Source organism: Dermacentor variabilis, chromosome 4 (genome assembly GCF_050947875.1).
Source record: "Dermacentor variabilis isolate Ectoservices chromosome 4, ASM5094787v1, whole genome shotgun sequence".
In the NCBI taxonomy this organism is placed as follows: Eukaryota; Metazoa; Arthropoda; class Arachnida; order Ixodida; family Ixodidae; genus Dermacentor; species Dermacentor variabilis.
Window position 1 is genome coordinate 188,289,977 of NC_134571.1, and position 21,665 is coordinate 188,311,641.

A 21,665-nucleotide genomic window follows, 5' to 3' on the forward strand; every position below is an offset into this window, starting at 1 on the left:
TGCGTCGTACTATGTGAGATGGAAGTAAGCGAACTCCTGCAGACGTCAGTCCAGACAATTGCTTAAGGATCCCACACAGCGGGGGTAAGATCCGTTTTTTTCATGCATTAAAATGAAATTTAATGGCACGTAAACACGCTTACCATTATAGCTGCCATCCGGCGACTGTTTAATATCTAGTATGATGTAGTCGCAAACTGTGTTGTTCGGTAAAGTCTGCGAGGTCACGGAATGGAATTGGGTACTGTTGTACCGGTTGGGAGCTTTTATGACGCACATCAGGGGTGGTTTACCTGAAATGCGGCAGGCACAGAGGTAATCTTTAGGAGGGGTCAATAAAGATCTTAGAAATTAGAAATTCTGTGAATAAATACCTGAGAAATTATAGAAATTGTACAGACTTTTAAATCACTGGAAGTGTATTTTTCAGTACAAATGCTGTAGAACAGGCAGATAAATCATATTGCCATGTAAGCCTCTCAAGTTATAGGTATCGTAACACGGCACAGGTATGCCTTGCCGCTTATTAAAGCAATGAAGGGGGCTAGTTGGTTAACGTTCATGGTTATATTGCGCTCAGTTTTGCACGAACGATATTAAGGAAGGACAGGACGTGGACAGACGCAGCGCAATCTACGCCCGTCCACGTCCTGTCCTTCCTTCCTGTCCTGTCCGTGTAAAACTGAGCGCAGTACAACCATGAATGCCTTGCCGCATAAAGTTGCTTGTGTAGAACTCCCTATTCTGTTCTTATCTAACTTACTGACGATTAGTGTGGGCGACCACCACAACTACAAATAACGAATAGCGGTCCTACAAAAAAGAATTCTTCGTATTGTGTATGATGTACCTTACGGACATACAACGAGACACTTGTTTGTCGAGACAGCTACTGTCGCTGACAGGCAGCATTGCATCCAAGGGTGTAGTAACTGTTCGACCAAAAACAAGCTGGAATGGCGCTACTTGAGTGGTCTCTTGCAACGCGGCATTGTAGGCGAATGTTGCATAGGACAGTACCTTGTCCCATGTACGGTGCTCTAAGTCTACGTAAATTGACAACATATCGGTCAGCGTCCTGTTCAATCGCTCGGTTAGCCCATTTGTTTGAAGGTGATAGGCAGTTGTTTTCCTGTGGCTGGTATGAGTCAGTTTCATAATGGATTGCGTCGCATCGGCTGTAAACGAAGTTCCTCGATCCGTGATAATAATTGCAGGGGCACCGTGTCGTAATGCTATCTTGGTGACAAAGAATGCAGCCACTTCAACGGCCGTTGCACTGATTAGAGAGATGTCTCGGCATATCGGGTTAGGTAATCCGTCGCTACAACAGTCCATCGTTTCCCTGATGACGATGTCGGAAAGGGACCTAGCAAGTCCATTCCTATTTATTCGAACGGGGCTCCTGGGGGTTCTGTTGGTTGAAGGAGGCCTGCGGGTTTTAATGGGGGCGTTTTGCGTCTTTGGCAATCCTGACATGTTCGTACATAATGCTGTACTGAATTCAATAGCTTTGGCCAGTAGCACTTAGCATGAATTCGGGCGAACGTTCTGCTCACTCCGAGGCGTCCTGCTGATGGGTCATCGTGACAGGCTTCCAAGATTTTGGATCGCAAAGCTGAAGGAACGACGAGTAGAAATTTCTCAGTGCTGTGCTCAAAATTTCTTTTGTACAGAACGCCATTTCTCATCACAGACGATGACAATCTCCGGCAGAAAACTCGCGGAACGTGGACGGGGTGTCCCTCGAGGTGCCTGATGAGCAGGAGCAACTCGACGTCAGACTGTTGGTGTTCGGCCATCTCAGACATGGTCACGACTACAAGAAATGGAAAGTTGTGTCCATCGTTCACAGGACCAGATTCGACCGGCGCACGTGATAAACAATCAGCGTCAGTGTGCTTGCGACCTGACTTGTACACGACCGTTATGTCGTATTCCTGCAGCCTCAGACTCCTTCTAGCAAGTCATCCAGAAGGATCTTTCTGGTTTGCAAGCCAGCACAATGAGTGATGGACGCTGATAGCTTGGAATGGTCTACCGTTTAAGTATGGTCGGAATTTTCCTATGGCCCATATTACTGCGAGGCATTCTTTTTCTGAGGCTGAATGGCTGGTTTCAGCCCTCGAAAGAGTGCGGCTGTCGTATACAACCACTCTTTCCTCTCCGTTTTGCCATTTAACGAGGACGGAACAGAGTCCTAAATTGCTGGAGTCTGTGTGGATGTCTGTTTTCACCTCCTCATCAAAGTGCGCAAGGACCGGGTGGTGTTGAAGTCGCCATCGTAGCTTCTTGAGTGCACCTTCTTGTTCACTTTCCCAGACGAAAGGCATATCTTCTTTCGTTAATCGCGTTAACGGCTCGGCAACCTTTGAAGAATTTTTGACGAAACGCCTGTACTAGGAACAAAGTTCTAGGAATCGCCTAACGGCCTTTTTATCAGTTCGTCTAGGTCACTTTTCTACTGCTGCGGTCTTCTCAGGGTCAGGACGGATGCCTTCGGAGCTAATCACATGGCCGATGAAAAGGAGCTCATGGAAGCCGAGGTGACATTTTTGTGGCTTTATCGTCAGCCCTGCTGAATGATTAGCATTGAGCATAGTCCTTAGTCGTTCCACATGCTGAGCAAAAGCGGTAGAAAAAATCACGACATCAAGATAAAGAAGGCAGGACTGCCACTTTAACCGAAAGAGCACAGTGCCCATCATCCGCTGAGAGGTGGCAGGTGCGGAACAGAGGCCGAACGGAAGTATCTTGAATTCGTATAGTCCGTCTGGTGTGACGAATGCTGTCTTCTCACGATCTCGTTCGTCCACTTCCATTTGCCAGTATGACCTTTTGAGGTCGAGAGAGGAAAATAATTTCGCACCCCGTAGTCTATCGAGGGTGTCATCGATCCTCGGAAGTGGATAGACAACCCGCTTTGTGTCGACGTTTACCTTTCGGTCTGATGCTTTCGCTTTACCAGCACCACAGGCGAAGCCCACATGCTGGTTGACGGTTCAAATATGTCGTCTCTAAGCATTTCTTCGACTTGTTTGCTGATGATCTCTCCCTCCTTCGGTGGCACTCGGTAGGGATGCTGGCAAATAGGCCTCACAGCTTTGTCGACAGTGATACGGTGTTCGGCGATGAATGTTCTCTGGATTTTCGATGTCGCTAAGAAACACGAGGCGAATTCTCGTACAAGGTCCTCTATTGGCTGCTTCTAGCTCGGTGATCGTGCTTCTCCGATGTTGACGGATGCGAGTATGGGGTCTACGTTGTCAGAATCTAGTAGTGCAGCATCAGAAGGGCTCAAATACGTAATCTGTTCATATTCGTTAAGGCGGGCAATGACAGTTCCCTTCGCAACATGCTGGACTTCATTTCCAAAATTAGTCAGGAAGACATTCGAACACCCGTCACACAGCCGAACCAGACCCCTTTCCATACAGTAAGACCCCAGTGTTACTGTCTGCTGTTCTTTCATAGTCGCTGAAGACAGTGCTTCTTACGGCGACAGCTATGCTGGATCTTGGGGGTATTGTGACGTCGTCGTCTATAATCTGAAGAGCATCAAATTGTTCTTCACACTCGAACGTGCGATGGCGTGCTTCGTTGAGAAAGACACGCGGGATTCCTGCAAGTTGATAACTGCCCCATTCGCCTGCAAAAAGTCCATTCCAATAATTAAATCCCTTGAACATTCCGACAAGACAAGGAAACTGACGACGTATGTAAAACCGCGTATTCCGATTCAAGAAGTGCACCTGCCCACCGGGGTTAAGGTGTCCTCCGGCGGTTCGAATTTGCGGTCCTCTCCAATGAGTCAGCACATTTTTCAGTCTTCTGGCAAGTATTTTACTCATAACGGAATGGTCTGCGCCTGTGTCTACTAAAGCAGTAATTTCGCAGCCGTCTATAAACACACATAAATGGGAAGCAATGTCACTGTTTTCGCAACTGCTCTCGCGTCTGTCGTTATATTTCAGAATCAGCGCTGGAGGCTCTGTTCTTGCATTGACAGCGGCCTTACCTCCACAGGTCGCCGGTATTAGTTTTCTCGACGTCGCCTTTGGGGGCGTCGACTTGGGGAGCTTGAGGACGGACGCGGGCTCGGTGATCGATACCTCAGCGGCACTGTTGACCGAAGTAGATGTTGCTGTGAAGCCTGCGGGATTTGGCGCGTTGACATGTACTCCTGGATCTCGAAAGGGCCTTCACCGTTTCTTGGACAAGGGGCGTTTGCAGAAAACTCCCAAAGTCACGCTCTGCGGTATTTGCACATCCTGTGGAGATGACCAGCTTCGCAGCAGTGGTAGCACAGTGGGAATCTATCAGGAGTGTGCCATATGTCAGCCTTCCAGAGTCTCGTCTCCAGCGGAGACAGCAAGAACCGAGGTTCGGGTACATGCGTAGTTGCCGCGCCGAAAGTACGTCCTGGAGGTCCTCTGAGTAACTCGGCGTACGATACCGTCCGCCGTACCGGTGACGACGCTTGCGGCTGTCCTTGCGGGTGCTGTTCGCGGACTGCTTCTCTGACTTCTTCACCAACCACTTCTGCTCACGAAGAGACCGCTGTGGGGCCGTTGTTCAGCTGTTGTGTCTGGAGCTCTTCTCGAACCACAGATCTTAAGAGTTCTCGTAAGAACTCGACGCTGTTCCCGAACATTGCCGACATCGCATCCATAGAGGCGACATTCATATCCCGGTTGTAGAGTCTCGCACGAGGAAATGAAAAAGAACTAGGAGGCTCTAGTTTCTTAGAAAGAGACGTTGAAAAAAACGAACAGCTGTCAAGGAGGCTGGAAGACCTTGAGCATTATGCTAGACAGAATAACATGGAAATTAAGGGAAGCTGAAAGGTTTTCCAGAAAAAATGAGTGAACATGTGTACATAATGGTTTTCAACCCTCCGAATTCGAATATCGTATCGAAATTGAGCGATAGAAAGCGCAAATATATTTTATTTCGACGAAAAGTGCAGCAGCGGACACGCCCAACTCGCGCGTCTCGTTTCCGCCTGTGATTGGTCGGGCGCCTCGTGACGTCAACTCTAGTGACCGACCGCTGCCGCTACACATGAAGCGCGGTGCCAGGTAGTTTGGTGCTGTAATGGAAAATTAAGAGGTAATGGAAAATTGATTGAGGCTGCGTTTTTCTGAGGAGTTCGGCGTTACTCCCTACATGTACGAGCCGATTGCGAAGAGCCGGCCTCTCGAAGAAGCAAACGATGCTGGTGCGAGCAGTGCTTTCGACGCGAACGAAAGCGAAGTCTTGGGATCTGCTCGTGTTGGAAATGCTCTTTGGTGAGTATGTTTTTTGCAAAGCGATCTAGTGATCTCGCCGATCTTTCGCCGATCTAGTGAGCTCGTTTCCGGTCAAACAACCGTAGTGTTGTGTTCCTGCATGCCTCCTCGTGGAACGTAAGCGGGGATGCGATCGTCGGTATTTGTGCGCTGTCCAAAGCGGTCGGCAATCTACAAAGACGGTTTAAACGCGTGAAATGCTTCCCGGCTCATGCAGTACGTGTAGTGACCTTCATCTGTGCGCCATCCGCACACTACTCGTAACCGAAGTCGTAAAGGCGGCGAATTCCGTCGGCTACGTGAGACGATCGGTTTCTCGCTGTGCGCGAGAGAAGGGGGGAGCGCAGCGTCCTGGCGTGCGCCGGCTTTCCAGCACATGCAAACTGGCCTTGACAAAAGCTGAAAGCTGGCCTTGACAGCGGTGACGAGCTCCTTGTGTACGCGAGCACTGACGGCACTGCGCCGGGCCTTAGACGAGCCGACTTGAGTGGCAAACCCAACGCACGTTTTAATGATAAATTCTCGTGATAACCGTTGTCACGGAAGTGGTTGGAGCCCAGCACTGTTGTTCTTGAGGGCTTGAAATTCTTTCGCTTCGCAGCTGCCTCCCACTTCGTTAAAAGCTTCTTGTCTTGTGGGAAGCAATGGAAGACAACATCGTCGCGGCCGCTGGTGCTTGTGCAACCGTAGGCTGCACAGAAAGCCGGCATGATCGGCCCACCACTTCAGTTGATGCTGCGCACGTTGACTACCACTCTACATACACGCAGACGCACCAACAAAGGAATGCAGGGTCGATCGAAGCAGATTACGATGGCACGCACGCAGAAACAAGCACGGTCAGGCACGGTCGCGCAGGCTGCGAAGGAACAAAACACTAGAGTTGACGTCACAACACCGCGGTTTCTGGTCTCCGCTCGCATCGTCAGCGTCAGCAGCAGCGCGCGGCATTCGACGGGGGGCGGAGCTACAGCGCAATTTTAACCGACGATTACGTCGCTCCTAATTGAACAAAAACCCCCAAATTTTACCTACATGGTTTATAAGGTTCCCGCATCCGTATATGAGCGTCTTATTGAATTCGACAGACTCTTCAGCTTCCCTTTAAAGGTATACCTTGCACTGACAATGAGGACTATGCCGCAGTCAATCAGAGCATTGCAGAAAAAGTTGACTGTCCGGTTAGGCCGCGGGATGTTGACATCGCCCACCATGTTAATTCAAAGCACGGCAAGAATCTAATCGTTCGTTTCTGCTCGCGGCTGAAGACATCCGACTTTCTGAGGAAGGCTAGAAACGCTCGTCTGAAAACGACAGCACTTGGCTTTTCTCAGGAAAATAACTTTTTGTAAAAGAGCACTTCACCGCTGAAAATAAACGCCTCTTTGCGCAAGCACTCGCTCTCAAAAAGGAAATGAAATGGAAGTTCATCTGGACCGATAACTGCCGTATCCAGGTTTGAAAGACTTGTGGCGACGAGCGACCACGTAGACCGTTAAAGTCTCGGGCTCTCGCAGGAGAGGAAGAACCGACAGTCCGTCTCTTAGCGTAGCATTCTTTTTAATCTTCTTCGGAACGCTAGCCCGTGCCGGGCGCCAGCCGCTCGAGCCTCGTGTAGACGCGAGCGTCTACGTCACCCCTCGTGCGACGCCGATGCTGCTGCCGCTACAGAGGGCTCCCCCCCCTAGAGAGGAGGAAAGTTCGACGAACGATGGAAAGTCCACGTGACGCGGCGTGTCTTGGCGTTGGTCTTGGGTGTCACGTGCAGTGGCGGCGGCGAAGGATGCAGCAGGGTCGCGTCGCATACTGGTGGAGCTGATGGCGTGGGTGCTTCTATGTAGGCGGGTTTGAGACGTTCCAGGGCAATTGTGTCTGAGCGGCCGTTGACATTCACAACAAACGTCGTCGGACGACGCTCTAGAACACAATATGGCCCGGAGTAGTGTGGTTGCAAAGGCTTCCGCACGGCACAGTTACGCACTAAAACGTGGGTAGCAGAGCTGAGTGCGGGAGAAACGTACGGGGACCTTGCTTCTTGTGAACGTGTAGGCACGGGGCTCATCTGGCTGAAGAAAGCTTGTAGTTCGGCAACGTAGTCGGCAGGTGATGGCATAGGCGTTTGGGGGGTGGCGACAAATAAATCGCACGGAAGGCGTAGGTGGGTGCCGTAGACTAGCTGAGCACAGGAGCAACCTAGGTCACTCTTGAGTGCGGCTCTGATGCCAAGTAAGACAAGGGGCAAATGTAGGACCCACTTCTCCGGTGATTCATGTGCCATAAGGGAGGCCTTGAGATGCCGGTGAAAACGTTCAACTAGTCCATTGGACTGAGGGTGGTAAGCAGTTGTGCGAAAACGTGTCGTTCCGAGTAGTTTGAGTAGCTCGTTGAACAGTGCTGAGTCAAACTGCCGACCGCGATCTGTGATTATTGTGGATGGGCAGCCGAACCTTGCGATCCACGTAGACATGAAAGCTGCTACAACAGTGGGCGCTGAGATGTCAGATATAGGTGTAGCTTCTGGCCACCGTGTATAACGGTCGATGCATGTCAGCATGTAGCAGAAGCCTTTCGAGGGTGGGAGAGGGCCGACGAGGTCCAGGTGTATGGTGTCAAAACGAGCATCCGGTGGAAGAAAAGACTTGGCAGGCGGAATGGGATGACGCTGGATCTTCGAACGTTGACACGACAAACAGCAGCGAACCCAGTCGCGAACTTGCGCGTTTAGCCGAGGCCAAACGAAACGACTGGAAAGGAGCTTCTGTGTCGCGCGTATGCCAGGGTGCGACAGGTTGTGCACGCTTTCGAATAGACGTCTGCGAAGGGATGCCGGAATGTATGGTCTAGGTGTGTCGTTAGAAGTGTCGCAGACGACGGATGTACCATCTGGGGTCACAACGACGTCTTCCGATTTCAGGGACGTTGAAGAATTCCGGAGTGTACGAAGTTCAGTGTCGTCACGCTGTTGACTGGCGAGTAAGTCGGCCTCGATGATGAAAGGTTCCGATGTCAACGTGGAAACGACATTGACACGACTGAGGACGTCGGCTGGAGCGTTGTCGGTGCCCTTGATGTGGCGGAACGTTGTTGTAAACTCGGAAATGTAGGAAAGGTGGCGAACCTCGCGGGGCGAGTAACAGGACGCCGAACGATTCATTACGTGCACAAGGGGCTTGTGGTCCGTCAAGACAGTCAATGCACGGCCTTTGAGGAAATGGCGAAAATGCTTGATAGCCAGGTAAACAGCGAGTAATTCACGGCCGAACACGCTGTAGCGGGACTGCGCAGGCTTCAGTTTCTTGGAGAAAAAAAGCGAGTGGAGGCCACGCATTGTCGATGAATTGCTGCAGAACGGCACGAACGGAGCTGTTTGAAGCGTCGGTCATGATGGCAGTGGGTGCGTCTGGCTTTGGGTGTCTAAGCAGCGTGGCGTCGGCGAGGGCAGACTTGACTCTTGTGCAAGCGTCGGTGGCCTCTTCAGTCCACTGAAGCACTTGTTTGCGTTTGTTTAACAGGAGGGCGTCTAGCGGAGCCATAAGTCGTGTGCACTCGGGAGTGAATCGGCGGTAGAAATTGACGAAACCGAGAAACTGGCGAAGCTTGTTGAGTGTGGTCGGTCGGGGAAGGTTTTCGATGACGCGAATCTTGGACGGCAGTGGTCGAATGCCGTTAGCGTCGATGATATGACCGAGGAACTCGAGTTCGGTTTGACCAAATTCACTCTTGGCGGCGTTGATGACAATTCCTTCACTGGCAAGGCGTGAAAACAACAACCGCAAGTGGTGAAGATGTTCTTCTGCCGAAGAGCTTGCGACGAGAAGGTCGTCAATGTATGCAAAAACGAAAGGCAAACCTCGGATGACGGAATCGATGAAACGCTGAAAGGATTGGCCCGCGTTCCGTAAACCGAAAGGCATGCGGAGAAATTCGAAAAGACCGAAGGGTGTGGTGATGGCGGTCTTGGGAATGTCTTCTGCAGCGACCGGTAGTTGATGGTAGGCGCGAACGAGATCTAACTTAGAAAAGATCGTCGCACCGTGCAACGCTACCGTGAAGTCCTGAATGTTCGGTAGAGGATAGCGATCAGGAACGGTGACGTTGTTTAGTGCCCGGTAATCACCGCATGGGCGCCAGTCTCCCGTCTTCTTAGGCACCATGTGAAGTGGTGATGCCCAGTTACTGGAGGAAGGGCGGACGATGCCAAGTTGCAGCATGTGTTCGAACTCCGCGCGAGCGATCTTGAGTTTCTCCGGGGACAAACGCCGGGGTCGGAAGTAGACCGGTGGGCCGGAGGTGACGATGTCATGGCACACGTCATGTTGTACCGGTTGCGTCCAGTCCGGCCGGCGCGTCAAAGTGGGAAACTCGCGTAGGCGCGCGGCGAAAGGTTCGTCCAACATGGCAGAAATAGGCGCTATGGGCGATGTGCCTGATGATGGGACGCCGGGAACGGATAGCTGGGTCACGGAGTCGATGAGACGGCGTCGTTGGATGTCCACAAGGAGTCCGTAGTTATGCAAGAAGTCTGCTCCAATGACTGCATGACGGAAGTCTGCAACCAGGAAGATCCAGCGGAATGCTCGTCGAAGGGCAAGGTTTAGCCTGACGGAGCGTGACGAGAAAACTGGAATCCTGGTGCCGTTGACGGCTTGTAAAAACGACAGAGGAGTAGCTTTTCGGTCGGAGCGCTGGGTGGGGAGAATGCTGACGTCAGCACCTGTGTCGACTAAGAATCGTTGTCCCGTAACTCTGTCCGTCACGTAGAAAAGGCGACTTGTGTGTTGGGCCGGACCACTCGTCACCGTTCGAGGTCGGCCGGCCTGTTTCCCTGCCAAGCGCAGGGACGCCGACAGTGACGAGCGTCGTTTCCAAAACGGCGGTGGTAGTAGCAAACGCCAGGCGCTGTAGTTGAGGTTTCATTTTGAGTGCCCGTGCGTCTTGATCTGCTGGAACTACGGCTGCGTGGGCGATGAGACGCGCGGCGATGTTCCGCTCCACAGATGATGCGTTCCAGGCGCTCACACAAGGAGTCGAGCGGAGATTGCACTGCAGAAGAGCAGGGAAGAGTTTGCAGAGCGGTTGTATTGTCACCCGGAGACGGTGACGTGGCTGCGATGGTTGGGGTGGCTACTTCCATGACTTTGTCGGCCAAAGCGGCAAGTCCGGTAAGGTCCATGCTAGAGGCTGTCGCCAGGACCATCTGCACGTTAGCCGGGAGTCGTTGCAAAAACAGCTCGCGCAACAGCGTGTCGTCGATGGATCTCGCGTTGTTTCCGAGCAGCTGGCTCATTCGGCGAAGAAGTTGACTAGGGCGGCGGTCGCCGAGTTCTTCAGCGGACAGAAGCTGCTGGATGCGAGAACGTTGTGAAGCTGCTGTGCGCTGTAGCAGTGCTGCCTTGAGATCGTCATAGGCGGCGGCAGACAATGGGGAGTTCAGCAAGTCTGCCACCTCGTCAATGGCAGCGGGCGATAGCGCTGTGACGGCGTAATGGATCTTCGAGGCTTGAGAGCGGATACCAGCGACTTGAAATTGCGCTTCGGCCTGAAGAAACCACGCCGAAGGATGCTGGTCCCAGTACTGTGGGAGGCGGACAGCGATGGCGGAACAGGAGGGCTCACCGCGTTCCTCGGATGGGTTCTGGCCTTGAGCTCTCGTAGCGTCGGTCTGGTCCATGGTCGTCTCTACCACAGGAGCGTATGGCAGTATCACGTCCGGGTCACCAAACTGTGGCGACGAGCGACCACGTAGACCGTTAAAATCTCGGGCTCTCGCAGGAGAGGAAGAACCGACAGTCCGTCTCATAGCGTAGCACTCTTTCTAATGATCTCCTTCGGAACGCTAGCCCGTGCCGGAGCGCCAGCCGCTCGAGCCTCGTGTAGACGCGAGCGTCTACGTCATCCCTCGTGCGACGCCGATGCTGCTGCCGCTGCAGACTGAAAACAGCAGAGCGTACATAATAGGGGATGACCGTGACCTAGCTGTTATCCTTGAGTAGTACCCCTTTGCGCAGGGTTGGAAATCGATGTACGCTAACACGGAATACAAAGAATTGGTTGTACCCACAGAAATCAAATACTGTAGTTCATCATGTGAATTTGTCCTACACATCAACGTGCACTCAGTTTTAAAAAAGGAAGACGATATCTCCCTTTTTCTCGATCAATTTCCTTTCAGATTCGATATTATAATGTTTTCTGAAACCTGGTACACCTCTGGATGTAAAATGTTCGAGCCGCATGGTTACCAAAACTTTTTTCTAAAACGCGCAAAGAGGCGGCATGGTGGCGTGGCGCTTCTTGTGACTAGACATAAAAATTGCGGAGTACTATTTGAGTACAGCCCTAAACTGTTCACTATGAGATCTTAACACTGAAGCATAAAGATCAAATCATTTCTCTTGTTTATCGTCCTTCTAGCGGTAACTTAGCGCGCTTCATAGAGTTCTATGAGGCTTTTATACATTATGTTAGTAAGGAAGACTATAGGCTTATATGCGGTGGTGATTTCAATATCAATGTTTTAGATGACAAATGCTGGCAAGACTTCCTTTCTGTACTATTATCATCGTGTTTTGAATATTACATTGATACGCCAACAAGAATCACGTGTTCCTACTTATTTGCCATTGACCTCATTGTGACAAATATGGAGACTGCAGTATATAGTGCTGGCACGATTGCATCGGACCTTAGTGATCACTGTCCAGTTTTTCTGATGTATCGTAATGAATCCAACGCGTGTAAAAACTCGACTACTGCATTTAAGATACAGCTTATCACACAAGATAGGCTTGAGTCTCTTAAAAAGGCGATAGCTAGTTACGACTGGTCATCTGTGTTAGAAAACCAAGATGCGAACGACGCATACAATATTTTCATCGATAGCTTTACAAGAATTTGCCTTAAGCATTTCTCATATAAAGTTATAAAATCTCCAAATAAAGCTAGAAAACCATGGATCGCTAGACAGCATTTGAATATGATTAAAGAAAAGCATCGCAAGCACCATTCATTTTTACGGACACGTTCTGAGGTCGCATTAAAAAAATATTAAATATATAGAAATCGGTTGAATGCTGAGCTCAAGCAAGCAAAAAATACATATCAAAGTATTTTTGCGGATGTCAGTCGACAGCAACCGGATGTAACGTGGAAAATAATCAATACTTTACTGGGTCGTAAGGACAAAACTAGTGTCCCGAATACAATAATACACAACGATTCCGTACACAGCGGTAAATCACTTGCAGCTTTTTTCATTGAGCAATTTGTAACCCCCCCCCCCCCCCACGCATACGGCGGTCCCACAATTACACCCTCTACCACCAAATGTATAATTAACACTGTTCATCTACCCATTTTTATGCAGCCCATTGATGAATATGCAGTTTACAGTACCTTCGCTAGCTTAAAAAATAGCAAAGCAGTCGATATTGAAAATCTACGGGTAAAGCCCATAAAATGCTGTTTGTGTTACATTTCTAATCTACTGGCACATATATTCAACCTAGTGTCGCAAATCGGGAAGCTTCCCAGAACGTATAAAATGTGCCAGGGTTTAAGCAATCTTTAAAGGTGGTGATTACAATGTAATGGGTAACTATAGGCCAATGCCTGTATTGCCTGTTTTTTTTTCTAAGGGTATCGAAAAAATGTTATCCTCTCGCATGACAAAATTTCTCGACAAGTATGACGTTTTAACAAATGCACAGTTCGGCTTCCTAAAGGGGAGATCAACAGAGACAACTCCACTTTCATTAAAAGAATACATCCTACAAAACATAGAAAAGAAAAAGTTTACGCTTACCCTATTTGTGAATTTTAGCAAGGTGTTTGACTGCCTTGATCATTCTACACTACTCGGCAAATTACAGTCTTATGGTACACGTGGTAATTCTTTAAATTTATTACAATCATATCTCAGTAAACGGCTACAGTGCGCATGTATAAATGGCGAAACCTCAACCCTCTTACACAATAAATTTGGGGTACCGCAAGGGAGGGTGCTGGGACCACTTTTGCTTAACATCTATATTAATTATATCGTAGATTTAGATAGAAGGGCAAAATTTAATATATATGCAGATGACAGTAACATTTTAATGGAAGGATCTGATATAAACCAGTTATCATCACAATGTAACGATCTACTAAAGAAGCTATCTATATGGTGCAAGGAAAATCAACTTAAGATTAATGCCACAAAGACTAAGGTTATGATATTTCATGCGAAAAACAAACTTTAGAGGATCGAGAAACAGGGATTATTGACAGTTGCAAAATTCTTGGTGTTCATTTTTCACCTACTTTAACTTGGGATACACATGTAGGCTATCTACCCTCTGTGACTGGAGTACTATGCCGTTGACTCAGCATGCTGCCAGCCTCCGCCAAACTACAGATATATTACGCCCTTTTCAATTCACTCCTAAACTACTGTGCATTGGTCTGGTGTACGACAACCAAAGCCAATATAAACATACTTTTGATATTACAGAAAAGAAATTATTCGTCACATCGGAAACCTGGAACCTTTGCCTACGACTAGAGATGCATATCAGTTGTTTAATATTGTCAGTGTAGATCACCTTTACACATACCGTTTACTATACGTGACGCAATTTTCTGACACATTAGTAAAAAACTTAATTAAACGTCTAGCATGCTTAGAATACCGCCAGTCTAAGCTAAACACAAGGGAACCTAGCCAATGAACAACTCCACATTTCCGTACCTACTGCTATAAACACCAATCGCTAGCCTGCAACTTACCGTTTATTCTCAACAAATATTTAGATATTGCCGGTCACAGTAGGAAGCAACTCGGACACAATTTTTTTCAGTTATGACTTTTTTCTTTCAGTTATAATATTCCGTTTCCATGGTCTCTTTTTCTTTCCATGCGCTTTTCGTTTTTTTAAGTAAAATCTTTTTTAGTGCATACATCTTGGTTAGTCCTATGCCATGTTTTCTTCTCACTTATTTCAGGCTGCGTCCATTTTCACGGCTTTTAGTCGTTGTCACGGTATAATTTCAATTATCCCTTATTTTCCCCTTGTTGATTAGTTTTGACAGTCCCGCGAATTTTGTTTTATCTCTTGAGTTGGACACTGTTATTCTTTATCGTTTCTTTATTAGGTCATTTGTTACTTGGGAGAGCTTGCCTAGTGGTTGCCTTGGTGCCTTGCCTCCCACTTGAATTGCTACCTCTGAAGCCAGCCTAGCTACGCTCTCATTCTTTACCTCTGTGTGATCTCGATCTCTCTGTTCTAAGGCTTCATATTTCTTTGCAAGTACCAGCCTGGATTTTTCCGCTTTTACCCGCACTGCCTCTAGGCTGAGCTGTTTCTTGATGACCAATTTCACTCTTTCTCTGTTCAAATTGAGGTGAATCCGACCCCTCACTGCCCTATGATCCCTGCGCTTTACCCCACCTATCTCTTCTACATCCTGCACTTTGCTGGGATCGGCAGAAAGTATGAAATCAAATTCATTTCTTGTTTCACTCACATTTGCGTATTGTGCGAGCAGGTGGTGTCAAAAACACTTCTAGTACGTTCTTCCGGCTCCCCAATCGCTTCCGGGCAATGAAGTTAGGAAAAGCATGGCCTTTGAGATCTGTGTCGGTTACGCAGAGAGAGCCGTCGTTCGTGCTTGGTTTCAGACAGCAGCTGTGGCCACGACATGGTCATTTCAGTAATTGCGGGAGGTTTGTGCGCAGGCACGAGTAGAAGCGGGTGAGACAGAGGAATTCTGGGTGCTTGTCCTCCTTGAGTATCTGACTTCGCCTAGGTACTAGGGAGCGGATAGTTTTGCAGGCGTTTGTCTCTAAGAGTGCCGGCACTGCGGTGTGAATTCATGTGTTTGTGCGTGAACGCCGTGCCTCGTCCACGAGTTTTCCTCCTGCTCATTGAATGCTGCTAGTGAGTTTGTTGCAGCTTTTGTCGAAACAGTAACATATGAAATCGTGTGATAGTTGTGAGGGGATCATTGAACCAGAGGGATCGATGACGAATCGGATAACATTAACGCTGCGTTTAAAGGTACGTTGGACGTATCCTTAGAGCACTAAGAATTCTCACATGACTTGCCGCACACTCAGTGTGCACATACTGAGCGACCCATATGGCCGAGAGGTTTATTGAAGAGGGACACATAGTACATTCATGGTGCAGCTTGCTAAATCATTCACGTGAAAGGCGTTCATTGAAAACGGCGCGTACCGAGTGCACTTGTGGCGCAGCATGCTAATGCGTCATATTTATGTAACCAGTGTTCTTGAGGAACCCTTGTAGCATGCTTTCGATTTCACTTAACATCGGAGAAGTTTGAGCGATCTTTTTCGTCATTGTGGAGTGGCGAATTCCCAGTGGCACATACCTAGTTACCTAAGTTGGTGTGAAAGGCTTACATTGAAGAAGCAGCACACGCTTGCTTGTACATACGCAGTTACCCAAGTTGGCATAAAAGGCAATCATGGAAGAACAGCACAGAACGAGTGGCAAAGACCCAGTGTGCTGCAAGTCACCGTCAAAGAATTTCTTCGAACAGCAGCGCCTACCCAGTCCGGCATCTGCAGTGACCCAAGTCGCTGTAAAAGGTTCATTGAAGTGTGGTGCACGTTGCCGCGTACCCATTGATCCATGCGGGTACAGTGGTTGGCTTAGAACCCTATTCCCTAAAGGGGGAACTGCTGTAATGACCACAGCCCAGTGCGCGACTCATTCAGTCACGCAATACCCAGTGACTACGGTGAGCGGAAAAATGGTTAGTTATATACATAGATATAAAACATTGTCCCCGGAAATTGTATGCACGCCGACAAGCGAAAATCCCATTGTAAACGTAGTTTGTGGCGGCTCTTGTTGCGAGGCGTACTAAAGCGGCCGCAAACATATGAGAAGCTCTGCTTGTCGAACGTACCACTGGGAAAAGGAATCCTGGTTACAGTTGACGTGTTAGAAGAAACGCCACTTTTATCTGGTGATGCAGGATGGTAGAAAAACAAAGATTAGGAAACTATGGCAGCGACACCACTAAAGCAAACAAGCCCGACAGCTTGAAACCTAATGCTGCATTCGGATTGGCAAAGTTATGTTATACGGTAATTTTTAATGCAATTGTGGCACTACATCTGAGAATGTACACCTTCGTGGTTCTTCACTTCTCGATCGCGACAGCCTGAGGCCCCAGTGACATAAGGCTTATGATTTGCGCAACTAGGAGAAGATGGCATAGCTAAAAATGGCGTAGAAGCGTTACGTTTTACTCTTTAAAATAAAGCAAGAAAGAAAAGGCCCCTATGAATATTAGCTTCTATTGGTGCAGGGGTTCGGGTTTAAGCCTCTTTGAACAAACTGAAAGCGTTCCTTGCAGCATATAGTTATACAAAAGACAGTGCGCACACAAGAAGGAAACATAACAAAACTGCGAAATAACAGGGCCATGAGAAGGAAACCAAGACAGTGATAAAATACTGCTGGTTGCTGCATTAAAGTAGGTCAGCAAACGCAAATTCCAGCTCGCATGCATCGCTTGCCAACGTTATGCAATAGAAATACCATTTGTAACGATAATAAACTGTGAAAACGCTCTATAATAATAGTAAAAAAATATGAACCGACCTAGAGATAGAACGCAGAGTGAAGCGTTATAGGTTGCCTAGTCATTATATTTCTGAATTCACTAGAAGCAATAATTCGCTGGCAGCACTACAAACCTACACTACACCGCATTTGCGACGCTTGCTGTCATTCCTAAAATATGACGTAGAAAATATCAAATACTTACTGCGAGTCGTAGTCTCTAATATTATTGTAAAAGATAATTTGGAGGTAAGCTTTACTCAATCTTTGTAACTGATATTCTAAAGCAATCGCTGTTAGATAAAACTGCACTCGAGCATCAATGACATATATCCTGGTACATTACATTCGTGACACCGAGTTATTATGGCAGGATATCAGAAAAAGAGCATGCAACATCCGCTCTTGCGTGCGTTCCCGACACTTCGCATCTGCAAGTAAGCAAGATGCGACGGTGTTGGCGGACGCACAACGTCGTATGTAACGAAAAGAGGTCCCCCTACGCGTACGCATCACGTCATGCGAACGCATCATGTTGAAATGTGCGATGTCGACGATCTACAACCACGTGTAGAGCAGAGAGCTTCTTTGTGAGCGCGAGCGTTGCAAGCGAAAACGTAGTGTGTTCTCATAACACAGAACGTGTCGGAAGTATTGAACTTGGTATACATGATAAATTTTAGGGGTGTGCATACGGCTGCACGTGGGATAGGACATATCTAGCGGAATTTAGTGAATGACGGAGATTTAGCACAACGTGACCTGCACATGCGAAATGCACCGCTTTTTTCTCTGTTTCATTTTTGGGCATACACCGTGAAAGTTCTACGATCCAGCGGTGTATAACGCGTACGCAGTCTCGTTTGTTTACAATCACAAACTACACAGTCAGTTATTTCATAGTGTAGTCAAGACCTGCGTTGCGTTCTTAGGGGTGTCTTGCGATATATTCGGTTGCTAGCTTTCGAGCGCTCTGGCGTAGCGCTGTAGATTCAACTGATTGAAATCCAGTGCTCGGAATAAATACAGCTGGTGCCCAGGACCGCATTAAAGCTCGAAGCGCTCGGACGCTCTCTGATCGTCATCCAGGTAGTGGGACCAAAGTCGCGTGGAATTCGATCACGTGGCTGCTGGAACTTCCTTCGTTGGTGCGCCCTCAGCAGCGGTAGGTGATGCACGGCTTTTCTCGACCATGTTCGTTTGCTGTCGAAACAGCGTCGATATGAATTCCCCTCCAGGCTCCGATAGCTCAGGCCAGCTGCGACGTTGGGATCTGAAACCTTGAGAAGAAGCCAGCGTAATTATCTGTTCCACATTGGGGGCACGAGTATATTTGCATTTTACTTACGAGCGAGAGGGGCCCATTTTTGGCCGGAGATGTGCTACATTTGTGTTCGTCATTGCCGTCCTTTAAAATATATGATCTTATTTGGTCCTTTTCAATGAGATTACCTTAGAGTTATCTGAGGGAAACAGGGTTCTCTTGCAAATCTGTGAATGCACAGAAAAAAAAAAGAAAAAGAGAGCTCATTTTTAATAAATTATTATATTTATAGATATAAGACTCACTTTTTCATATTCGGAGTATTTCTCAAGGCCTTAACCATGAGAAAAAAATTGAGACAAATTTTAGAAGCGAATAAAAGCTATAACTTATTCATCATTTCGTTGATATAGATTGTCCGCTCAGCTTGGATCATTGGTGCATGTGATGTGGTAAAGTTACATATAGAATGAATGCCATTGCATTAAAAGGTTCAGCCCACATGCTGATGATCGATGAAGTCTTCACCAGGCAACTAGGGCTACAACAGAAGTCACGTTATGCTGAGAACTTCATCCTTCTGATTGATGCTCTTCTGAAACCTCTGACGCAGTCATCTGGCGGGATCTGTACTATAATGAATACCACTGTGCACTGGTATTTTCAGTCACTTTATCCCTTGTTTAGTTACGAAGCAAAAATTACAGTTTATTTTGAAGCAGCTTTTTATGAGGGAAGGCATTTTTTGCCTACTTTCTGAGGTTTGAGGAGGCTGCCAGGCGACGGGGTGTTGTATGGTCGGTGGGTATCCTGGCGGATATGTTCGTGGATAGGCATGCAATGATTATATGTGCGCTGAGTGAAACTCAGGAAGAGGACGTTAGTGTTGAAGTAATGAACGACAATATTATGGGCATCATTAAGGAGCGTGCCATAGAAGTCGGCGGTAACTCCGTTAGACAGGATACCAGTAAGCTATCGCAGGAGACGAACGATCTGATCAAGAAACGCCATTGCATGAAAGCCTCTAACCCTACAGATAGAATAGAACTGGCAGTACTTTCCAAGTTAATCAACAAACGTAAGACAGCTGACAGAAGGAAGTATAATACGGATGTAACTAAACATGCTCTCAGGAACGGAGGAAGCGTAAAAGTAGTGACGAATAAACTAGGAATAGGCAAGAATCAGATGTATGCGTTAAGAGACAAAGCAGACACTATCATTAGTAATATGGATGAGATAGCTTAAGTGGCTGAGGAGTTCTATAGAGATTTATACAGTACCAGTGGCCCCCACGACCATAATAGAAGAGAGAATAGTGTACAGGAATTTGACATACCATAAGTAATGCCGGAATAAGTAAAGAAAGCCTGGGGAGCTATGCAAAGGCGGAAGGCCGCCGGTGAGGATCAGGTAACAGTAGATATGTTGAAGGATGGTGGGCAGATTGTCTTAGAAAAGCTGGCCACCCTGTATACACAATGCCTCATGATCTCGAGCGTACCGGAATCTTGGAAGAACGCTAACATAATCCTAATCCATAAGAAAGGGGATGCCAAAGACTTGAAAAATTATAAACTGATCATCTTACTGTCCGTTGCGTACAAAGTATTTACTAAGGTAATCGCAAATAGAATCAGGAACACCTTATACTTCTGTCAACCAAAGGACCAGGCAGGATTCCGTAAAGGCTACTCAACAACAGACCATATTCACACTATCAATCAGGTGATATAGAAATGTGTGGAATATAACCAATCCTTATATATAGCGTTCATTGATTACAAAAAAGCGTTTCATTCAGTCGAAACCTCAGCAGTCATGGAGGCATTACGGTATCAGGGTGTAGACCAGCTATACGTAAATATACTGAAAGATATCTATGCGGCTCCACAGCCACCCTAGTACTCCATAAAGAAAGCAACAAAATCCCAATAAAGAAAGGCGTCAGACAGGGAGATTTGATCTCTCCAATACTATTCACAGCGTGTTTACAGGAGGTATTTAGAGACCTGGAGTGGGAAGAATTGGGGACAAAAGTTAATGGAGAATACCTTCGTAACTTGCGATTCGCTGATGATATTGCCTTGCTTAGTAACTCAGGAGACATATTGCAATGCATGCTCACTGACCTGGAGAGGCAAATCAGAAGGATGGGTCTAAAAATTAATCTGCAGACAACTAAATTAATGTTTAACAGTCTCGGAAGAGAACAGCAGTTTACGATAGGTAGCGAGGCACTGGAAGTGGTAAGGGAATACATCTACTTGGGGCAGGTAGTGACCACGGATCCGGATCATGAGAGTGAAATAATCAGAAGAATAAGAATGGGCTGGGGTGCGTTTGGCAGGCATCCTTAAATTATGAACAGCAGGTTGCCGCTATGCCTCAAGAGAAAAGTCTATAACAGCTGTGTCTTACCAGTACTCACGTATGGCGTAGAAATCTGGAGGCTTACCAAAAGGGTTCTGCTTAAATTGATGACGACGCAACGAGCTATGGAAAGATGAATGATGGGGTAATGAAGGGATAATGATTGATGGATTGATGGAATGAAGGGATAAGAAAAGAGCAGATTGGGTCAGGGAACAAATGCGGGTTAATGACATCTTAGTTGCAAGAAAAAAAATGGGCATTGGCAGGACATGTATTGAGGAGGGAAGATAACCGATGGTCATTAAGAGTTACGGACTGGATACCAAGGGAAGGGAAGCGTAGCTGGGGGCGGCAGAAAGTTAGGTGGGCGGATGGCATTAAGAAGTTTGCAGGAACAACATGGCCACAATTAGTACATGACCGGGGTAGTTGGAGAAGTATAGGAGAGGCCTTTGCCATGCGGTGGGAGGAGGAGGAGGAGGAGGAGAAACATTATTATTGCAGAAACCGTTGCGCGGTTTATTCCTGGGTGGTTCCCTCTGACAGGGCTCCACTGGCGATCGCGGCTCGCCGGGCCTGGTCGAGGGTCGCCAGTTGGCTTCCCAGGTCCAGTTCGGAGAGTCTCGCCTCCCAAGACCACGTAGTGAGTGTGTGTGTTGTGACTCGTGGCGAAATTGCGTCGCCCGGACGCTCGGTGCATTCGTGTGTTATGTGCGCGAGTGTCGCTGTGTGGTTGCTACACCAGGGACATGTTCGGGACGTATAACTGTGTGGGTAGATTGCGTGTAGACGAGACAAGTGTGGGTATGTGTTAGTTTGCAGGCGGCGCCAGTCCCTTGCCTGGAGTTTATTGAGAGCTTTGTGTGGGGGAGCGTATTGCGTTCTTCCGAGCCGTTGGTCCTGTAGTATTTGTTGACCTGTCGTTAATAACTCGTGGGTCGCTCGTCGGTCTGTCGGGGGCTGAAGAACGGTGTGGTCTGCCGCTCGGCTAGTGAGACCTCGAGCTGCGCAGTCCGCCTCTTCGTTGCCCCGCAGGCCTTCGTGCCCGGGGCACCAGACGATACCATGGGTCCATTGTAGTGTGCGACCCAGGATTCGAATGGCTTGTATAGGGAGTGTTCCATTCAGGTATAAACGACAAGCCGCTTG